The sequence below is a fragment of the Rutidosis leptorrhynchoides genome, chromosome 9 (assembly GCF_046630445.1).
Source record: "Rutidosis leptorrhynchoides isolate AG116_Rl617_1_P2 chromosome 9, CSIRO_AGI_Rlap_v1, whole genome shotgun sequence".
Taxonomy (NCBI): Eukaryota; Viridiplantae; Streptophyta; class Magnoliopsida; order Asterales; family Asteraceae; genus Rutidosis; species Rutidosis leptorrhynchoides.
Genome location: NC_092341.1, coordinates 235661431 through 235671134, shown reverse-complemented (window position 1 = coordinate 235671134; position 9704 = coordinate 235661431). Strand labels below are relative to the sequence as shown.

General features: G+C 35.2%; 1 non-coding gene across 1 annotated transcript; it reads right to left on the bottom strand.

Moving 5' to 3' along the window:
- Positions 1–358: 358 nt before the first annotated feature.
- Positions 359–465, bottom strand: LOC139869476 (small nucleolar RNA R71). The gene has a single exon (XR_011766084.1). It is a non-coding gene; the product is annotated as a small nucleolar RNA R71 (small nucleolar RNA).
- Between the last annotated feature and the right edge of the window lie 9239 nt (positions 466–9704).

Sequence of the window (9704 nt, the reverse complement as noted above, 5' to 3'; positions counted from 1 at the left end):
GGAAGACCGAATGAGGGCTAAACGCACTGGTCAAGGTCACAGAATTACTCAACCAGACATTAACGCACCAGATTATGAAATCAAAGGATAAATCCTACACATGGTAACTAATCAATGCCAATTTAGTGGTGCGCCGAAGGAAGATCCAAACGAACATCTTCGAACCTTTAATAGGATATGTACTCTATTTAAGACCAGAGAAGTTGAGGATGAACAAATCTATCTCATGTTATTTCCCTGGACTTTAAAGGGAGAAGCTAAAGAATGGTTAGAATCGTTACCTGAAGGGGCGATTGACACATGGGATGTTTTAGTTGAAAACTTTCTTAATCAATTCTTTCCGGCATCTAAAGCCGTGAGACTTCAAGGAGAAATTGTTACGTTCACGTAAAAGCCAAATGAAACTTTATATGAAGCATGGACAAGATTCGGAAAGTTGTTGAGAGGATGTCCTCAACATGGTTTAGACACTTATCAAATAGTACAAATATTCTATCAAGGATGCGACATTACTACACGCAAAGACATCGATATAGCAGCTGGTGGTTCCATTATGAAGAAAACCGCAACTGAAGCTTACAAAATTATTGATAACACTGCTTCCCACTCACATGAGTGGCATCAAGAAAAAGACATTGTTAGATCATCTAAAGCGGCTAGAGCCGATTCTAGCCATGACTTTGATTCCATTTCTGCAAAGATAGATGCTTTCGAATGACGAATGGAAAAGATGACTAAAGATATTCACTCAATACGAATTAGTTGTGAGTAGTGTGGAGGACCACATTTGACAAAAGATTGTCTCAGTATTGAACATACAATGGAACAAAGAGAGAATGTTTCATACATGAACCAAAGGCCTGGAAATAATTATCAGAATAATTATCAACCTCCAAGACCAAACTACAATCAAAACCAGAATTATAACTGAAATGTTCCATACAACAATCAACAAGGTCCTAGCAATCAGCAAGTATCCAATAATACTTACAATCAGGAAAGACCTATTTTTCCAATTAAATCACCACAAACCGTTGATAAAAAGCCAAATTTAGAAGATATGATTTCGAAGCTAGTTGAATCTCAAACGCAGTTTTCACATCTCAGAAACATACCAATGAACAAAATGCTCATGCATTTAGAAATCAACAAGCTTCTATTCAAAATCTGGAACAAGAAGTGAATAACCTAGCAAGGTTGATAGGTGAAAGAAAACCGGGAAGTCTACCCAGCGATACAAATGCTAACCTCCGGAATGAAACAGCTAAAGCCATTACCACGAGAAGTGGTATTACACTTAAACCACCTGAAATGCCTGTAATTTCTGATGACGTTATTCCTACTCCACAAGAAACACAATCTGATCAAGATAAGGAAACAGAACCGGTAGTTGAAAAGGTTAATGAAGATAACACAGTTAATGCTAAACCTTATGTTAAACCATACCAACCACCACTTCCTTACCCGAGTAAAATGAGAAAAGAAAGACTTGAAGCCGAGCAATCCAAATTCTTGGATATGTTTAAACAAATAAATGTCAATCTTCCTTTCATTGATGTGATTTCAGGAATGCCTAGATATGCTAAATTCCTGAAAGATCTAATCACAAATAGAAAGAAAATGGAAGAACTCTCGGTTGTTACTATGAATGCTAATTGTTCTGCAGTGATATTGAATAAACTACCAGAAAAACTCTCAGATCCAGGAAGTTTTACAATTCCATGTTTTCTGGGTAGTCTTAGTTCAATAGAAGTATTGGCAGACTTAGGTGCTAGTATAAATTTAATGCCATATTCATTATACGCTAAACTAGACCTCAGAGAATTGAAACCAACACGAATAAGCATACAACTAGCCGATCGATTAGTAAAATATCCTAGAGTGATAATGGAGAACATGCTAGTTAAAGTTGGTACTTTAGTATTTCCAGTAGATTTTGTTATTCTGGACATGGAAGAAGATTCTCGAGTTCCTCTCGTATTAGGAAGACCATTCTTAAACACGGCTAAAGCAATAATAGACGTGTTTGGTAAGAAACTGACCCTAAGTATAGAGGACGAGAGTGTTACCTTTTCTGTGGATAGAGCCATGCAACAACCGCAATCTGCAGATGATACATGTTATTATATTCAAACTATAGATTCACATGCAGAATTGTTAGAAGAATTTCCAGAATTACAAGGAACAGGAGAATGTTCTTTAGGAGAAAGGACTGAACCAATTGATGAAGCTGAAATGTTAGTCGCACTCATGGCTAATGATTACGAACCAACAATAGAAGAACTTCAAATGCTAAAAGAGGGAGACAGATATCGATACAAATCATTGATAGAAGAACCACCGACATTAGATTTAAAGCCACTTCCAAACCATTTGGAATACGCTTATTTACATGGTGAATCTGAATTACCTGTAATAATATCGTCTTCTCTTACGGAAAATGAAAAATCTCGACTCATTTCTGTGCTAAAAGCTCATAAACCAGCTATTGCATGGAAGATTCATGATATTAAAGGAATAAGTCCTTCGTATTACACACATAAAATTCTTATGGAAGAAGGCCATAAAACCTATGTGCAACACCAACGAAGACTAAATCCAAATATGCAAGATGTTGTTAAGAAAGAAATTATTAAACTGCTCGATGCAGGTTTAATTTATCCAAATTCTGATAGTCCATGGGTAAGCCCAGTTCAATGTGTACCTAAGAAGGGTGGCATGACTATCATCACAAATGAAAAAAATGAGCTTATTCCTACTAGGACTGTAACAGGATGGCGTGTTTGTATTGATTATAGAAAATTAAATGATGTCACCAGAAAAGATCACTTTCCCTTTCCTTTCATTGATCAAATATTGGAAAGATTAGCCTGAAACAGTTACTATTGTTTTTGTAACACTCGTGTTACATCCGTCCCACATCGGTTGGAGAGGGGAACGAAGCATGCCTTATAAGGGTGTGGAGACCTTTCCTAGCATGACGCGTTTTGGGACCAAAAGAGCAGCAGATTCCATGGGAACTCTGCAGTTAAGCGTGCTTAGGCAAGAGCACTACCAGGATGGGTGACCTCCTGGGAAAGTACTCGTCGTGTTTGGTCGCCAAGAAAAATCCGTGCGCTTACGGGCAAAGCGGACAATATCATGCTACGGGGAACGTGCTACCTGGGATGTCACAGATGGTATCAGAGCCAGGCCCCGGACCAAACGTGCATAGCGAGGACGCTGTGTCCCATTAGGGGGGAGGATTGTAACACTCGTGTTACATCCGTCCCACATCGGTTGGAGAGGGGAACGAAGCATGCCTTATAAGGGTGTGGAGACCTTTCCTAGCATGACGAGTTTTGGGACCAAAAGCGCAGCAGATTCCATGGGAACTCTGCAGTTAAGCGTGCTTAGGCAAGAGCACTACTAGGATGGGTGACCTCCTGGGAAAGTACCCGTCGTGTTTGGTCGCCAAGAAAAATCCGTGCGCTTACGGGCAAAGCGGACAATATCATGCTACGGGGAACGTGATACCTGGGATGTCACAGTTTTCTTGACGGTTTTTCCGGATATTTTCAAATTCTAATAGCACCCGAGGATCAATATAAAACCACGTTCACATGCCCTTATGGTACTTTTGCTTACAAACGCATGCCATTTGGACTTTGCAACGCCCCTGCAACCTTTCAAAGGTGCATGATGGCAATTTTTCACGACATGATAGAAGAATGCATGGAAGTTTTCATGGATGACTTTTCAGTCTTCGGTGATACATTTGAATCATGTCTAGTTAATCTTGAACGAATGCTTATTAGATGCGAGCAATCAAATCTAGTACTTAGTTGGGAGAAATGTCATTTCATGGTTAAAGAAGGCATCGTTCTTGGTCATAAAATTTCAAAGGAAGGAATTGAAGTGGATAGAGCTAAAGTAGATGTAATTGCTAAACTTCCACATCCCACCAATGTTAGAGGAGTTAGGAGTTTTCTAGGGCATGCCGGTTTTTACCGACGTTTCATAAAAGATTTTTCTAAAATTGTGACTCCTATGAATAAACTCCTTGAAAAAGATGCTCCATTCATCTTTTCAGGTGAATGCATCAAATCTTTTAATATTCTTAAAGAAAAACTCACTAATGCACCGATCATGATAACTCCAAATTGGAATCTACCATTTGAACTTATGTGCGATGGAAGTGATTTTGCAATGGGAGCCATTTTAGGACAAAGAATTGAAAAACGATTTCAACCTATTTATTACGCTAGTAAGATGTTACAAGGAGCACAAAAGAATTACACAACTACTGAAAAAGAACTCCTTGCTATTGTCTTTGCTTTCGATAAATTTCGTTCATATCTCGTTCTAGCAAAAACGGTGGTCTATACCGACCATTCTGCTCTTAGATACCTATTTTCGAAACAAGATGCCAAACCACGATTAATCCGTTGGATCTTACTCTTACAAGAGTTCGATATTGAAATCCGAGACAAAAAGGGAGCAGAAAATCTCGCCGCTGATCATCTTTCTCGTCTTGAAAATCCCGAATTAGAAGTTCTAAATGAATCGGCTATACAAGATAACTTTCCTGATGAATATCTTTTGAAGATCGATTATAATGAAATTCCATGGTTTGCAGACTATGCAAACTATTTAGTATGTGGATTCCTTGAAAAAGGGTTGTCGTACCAAAAACGAAAGAAATTCTTTAGTGATATAAAACACTATTTTTGGGAAGATCCACTTTTGTTTAAAAGTTGTCCCGATGGAATAATACGCCGATGCATATTCGGAGATGAAGCTAGTCAAATCTTAAACCATTGTCACACAGGACCAACATGAGAGTATTATGGGTCTCAACTCACAGCAAGGAAAGTTTACGACGCTGGATTCTATTGGCCTACAATTTTCAAAGACGCGCACCGTCTTTGTAAATCCTGTGATGCTTGTCAAAGGGCCGGAAAAATAAGTCAACGTGATGAAATGCCATAAAATGTCATTCAAGTATGTGAAGTATTTGACGTTTGGGGTATTGACTTTATGGGTCCATTTCCAAAATCTCATAATAATCTCTACATTCTCGTCGCCATTGATTATGTATCTAAATGGGCGGAAGCACAAGCTCTCCCAACTAACGATGCACGAGTTGTAGTCAATTTTTTAAAACGTCTTTTTGCTAGGTTCGGAACGCCGAAAGCTTTAATAAGTAATCGGGGTACTCATTTTTGTAATTATCAACTTGAGAAAGTTCTCAAAAGATATGGAGTAACTCATAAAATCTCAACCGCTTATCATCCACAAACAAGTGAATAAGTTGAAAATACCAACCGAGCTTTAAAACGTATTCTAGAGAAAACCGTAGGATCAAATCCGAAGGAATAGTCCATGAAATTGGAGGATGCACTCTGGACTTTTAGAACAGCCTACAAAACTCCAATTGAAACCACGCCTTTTAAACTTGTTTACGGAAAAGCATTTCACCTTCCAGTAGAAATTGAGTACAAAGCATTTTGGCTTTGAAGACATGTAATCTTGATTTACATGAAGCCGGACGTCTACGGTTAAGTCAATTAAATGAATTAGATGAATTAAGACATGAAGCATATGAAAATTAGTTAATCTATAAAGAAAGAACGAAGAAATGGCATGATAAAAGAATCAGAAGTTCAAAAGAATTTAAAGAAGGAGACAGAGTTCTTCTTTTCAATTCAAGATTCAAACTATTTCCTGGAAAATTAAAATCAAGATGGTCTGGACCATTCACAGTCAAAAGAGTTTTCCCATATGGAACAATAGAGTTGATAAATTCAAATGAGATTGAATTTAAAGTTAATGGTCACAGAGTTAAACATTACATACATGGTCCGATGAAAGTTGACAATGAAGTTAATCATAATTTCACTACTAAAGAAAACCCTCAGAATGAAAACATAAATATGTTATCAACAACATATGAAAAACCAAAATTGGAAGACGGGGAAGCTTCAAATTAGAGTGATGAAGAAGAATTCCTATACAAACCTCCCATTCCAAGAAACGAAGAAAAATGTGAACCAGAAGATCAAGTAGAAGTAAAAAAACCAAGAAAAGATCACCCGGAAAAGGTTAACAAACCAACTCTACTTACTAAAGTAGGAGACCCTGGTGAATTTATCATTTCTTGCTTTCTTAATGATGGTGCTATGTATAATGGACTCCCAGATCTAGGAGTAAGTGCAAATGTTATGCCTCTTTCCTTATACAAAAGATTAGGTGTGGGTAAATTAAGACCAACCAGAATAGGTGTTCAATTATTTGATCAAACCATTAAACACCCGGTTGGAATAGCCAATAATTTACTTGTTAAAGTGGGAAGTTTGACCTTTGTTGCAAACTTTTTAGTTATTAATATAGAGGAAGACCTTGATATTCCTTTAATTTTAGGTCGCCCATTATTAGCAACCACCGAAGCGTTCATTGATGTAAGAGAAGGTAGAATGACACTTAAGGATGGTGACAAATCGGTTACCATTGTGAACCGAAAGTTTAGATCTCCACCAACTAAAACTGTTGAACCAATAAAAATGCCTAAGTGTGGGGAAGATAAAGAAACACCTAATGATGAACTGATAACAAAGAACCCCGTTGTTGATACGAAATTAGATGAACCCGTTTTCAACAGTTCAACGAAGAAACTTTATAAACGGATTCAAGATGCTAGGATTAAGGGGAACGTTAAGTTATGTAACCGATTAGTATCCAATTTGTCGCCTAAAGAAAAGGCAATGTTAGTTGAATTTGTGAAAGTTATAGAGGAAATCAACAATTGGCTTGAAGCAAAAGTCATAGATATACAAGTTGTTGATAGTACAATTGAAAATGAAGTTAATCACAATTTCGATACCACAGCTAACTAAGTGTGGGAAGATTCGAATCTTTTAAGGGTAATATGTATTTCTGTTAGAGTTAGATATTCTGTTCTCGTGTAGTTTCCGAGAATGGAATCTGAATGGTCTTTCCCTAGCAGACCCTAAAGAACTAGTCTTCTCCCTCCATTCTGAATTTTTATTTTTTTTAGGTTTTACGAGATGAAGAATTCCTTTGATCTGAACCATGGTCTACTACTACACGCTATGATTACTAAACGTAATAATTACACACTCCCGAGTGAAGTGGTATTCTTCATAAGAGGCAAAATGGACGAAGTGAGAAAAGAACTCAGGAAAGATCATCATAAGACACATTTTGGTAAAGAAAAATCAAAATCCGCAACAAAAAGAAGAGCACGACACCTTGAAAGATGTCATAAATGCGGAAAATGGTCGCATGAAGGTAAATGTTTGAACAATCAAACATATTCAAATACCGAATTTGTTACTCTATGTAGAGAAGGACCGTTCATATGTTTAGAAGAAAGGTTATTGAAGAATCGAGGTTACGCTTATGTAGCTATGGAAAACCAAATCACACGACTCTCCTATGAGTCGGCTAAAGCAGGTCTCTGAGAATTCTTTCTCATAGGTAAGTATGTACAGTTTGTATTTTATTTTAATGCATCTAACCTTTTGATAATAAACGCTGAATCGTTCGCTATAAATTATTAAATTGATATTCAATAAAATTAGGTATGCGAAACCGAAATTATTAATATCATACAAAAATTTATTACATCACTGCGAAATTTACCGTTTATTCTTAAGGTATAAATATCTTTAATCAATCAATCTAAAATATTTTAGAAATTCGTCAAGAGTAAAACTAGGTAAAATAGCCGAAATTACTTTACCCAAAAGAGGGGCGTATATTTTTGATAATATTTGATTGATTAAAGTGGGATAAAAGGCCAAAAAGATTTTTAATTTTATTTTTACCTTGTTTTTAAAATTAATATATAAATATTAAATTAATATTTTAAATCTTTTTAAATCAATATATTTAAGTTTTTAAATATTTTAAAAAATTAATATTTTCAATATAAGTTTGTAAAATTAATGTATAAAAATATTAATAATATTAATATGAATTTTTAATTTTATGCATTTTAAATTTAAGTTTACTGTGAATTTAAAAACAAAAATGTACTTTATTTCATTAAATTAAAAATATGATTTCTAAAATTCGTCGTAAGTTGAAAACTAGGTCGTTGAACTGAAATTGCTTTACCCAAGGGAGGGACGAGAAATTTTGTTATCATTATTTTTAACCTTATTGATTTAAAGTATGACAAAAATATTTAAAAAACCCAAAAATCTTTGCTTTTAAAACAATCGCTTTAAAATGATAAATTTTAAAATTTTGTTGAGGGACGGACTAGGTAAATGTACCAAAACAACCTAGTCCTTAATAAAAAGGAAAACAAAATTTTAAATTTAATTAATTGTTTTATTGATAAAGGTTTTATATATAAAAAAAGGAAAATCCGCACTCGCGGAGTTTTTGTGGTACCCACATCCGCACTCGCGGAGCCTCAAAATTCCAGACCAGATAAACTAGTCGACAGTCCAGTCTCCACACACCCACAACACAAATTTCTGTGAAAAAATACCCAAAAACCCTCTCAAAATCACGATTTTTCACCGTTAATCATCAATTTTTTTGCTAAAATCACGATGAGAAGATACTTGCAAAGAAGTTTTACAAGGAGATCGGTAATTTCTACATCTAAACACTTTTTAATCCGGATTTTTAGTGTTCTTGAGCAAAATTATACCTAATTTGATTTTGATGATTTCTAGCTTAATTTTGCTTAAATTGTTTGTATATTATGCTTGTATAACCTAGATTAATGCTATTTAACATGATTGGAAGCCTTAAACTTCAAATTTTGAGTAATCTAGGGTTTGTGTTCTTGAGCAAAATTGGGGTTTTTTGATATAAACGGGTTATGGCTGAATTTTGTTAATGGTTCATGCTTAATTAAGTAGTGTAACATGTTTAGGTTGCTAAATGATCAAAACTTTGATCCTAAACATGATTTTTGAGTATTAAAGTGGACTATTTGAGTCAAAAATGCATGAACTCGATTTAATTGATATGAATGCTATTTGGAACTCGTTTAATTGCTATACTGATTATTTTTGACATAATTTAGAAGATTAATGCTAAGGAACATTGTATACATTTTCATATATATTTATTTGTAAAAGTGTAGAATTGTTAATATTGTGAAAATGCGTATAAAGTTTAATATGGATTAAATATGTCATTATGATTGTTTTGATTTATGATTCTGCTAACACTAATGCATATTTGGATGCACAAAAATTGTGTTTAATGTGTTTTGCAGACTGAAAGGGGTGAATCTTCATCCGCATCTCAGGCTCGCAATGCTCCTCCTGAGAATGCAGACGAACAGGATATTAACGACCAATACAAACAAAATATACCTCATCAAGTCATTTCATTTTCAAATATCCATGAGGCAGATTTACACCCAAACTTGAGGTTTGACAGATTTTGGATAGAATATCCAAAATATCAAAGGAACTTGCACACCCTTCAGTCTAATGTTGTTGAAGTACCCAGGTTAATAGATTGGAAACCGTTAGAAACAGTGGGATTGGCCGATCCAATCATAGAATTACTTATACAAAGGTATGGTAATTCTACTTTTAATGATTGAGAACGTTTGTTCAATATACGTAGGCGTGTATATAGAGAATGGTGTGTGGAATTATTATGTAGTGTTGAAATAAATGATCGGGTAGCTACCTTAATCGATCAGAGTTTTATTAGATTTTTATTAG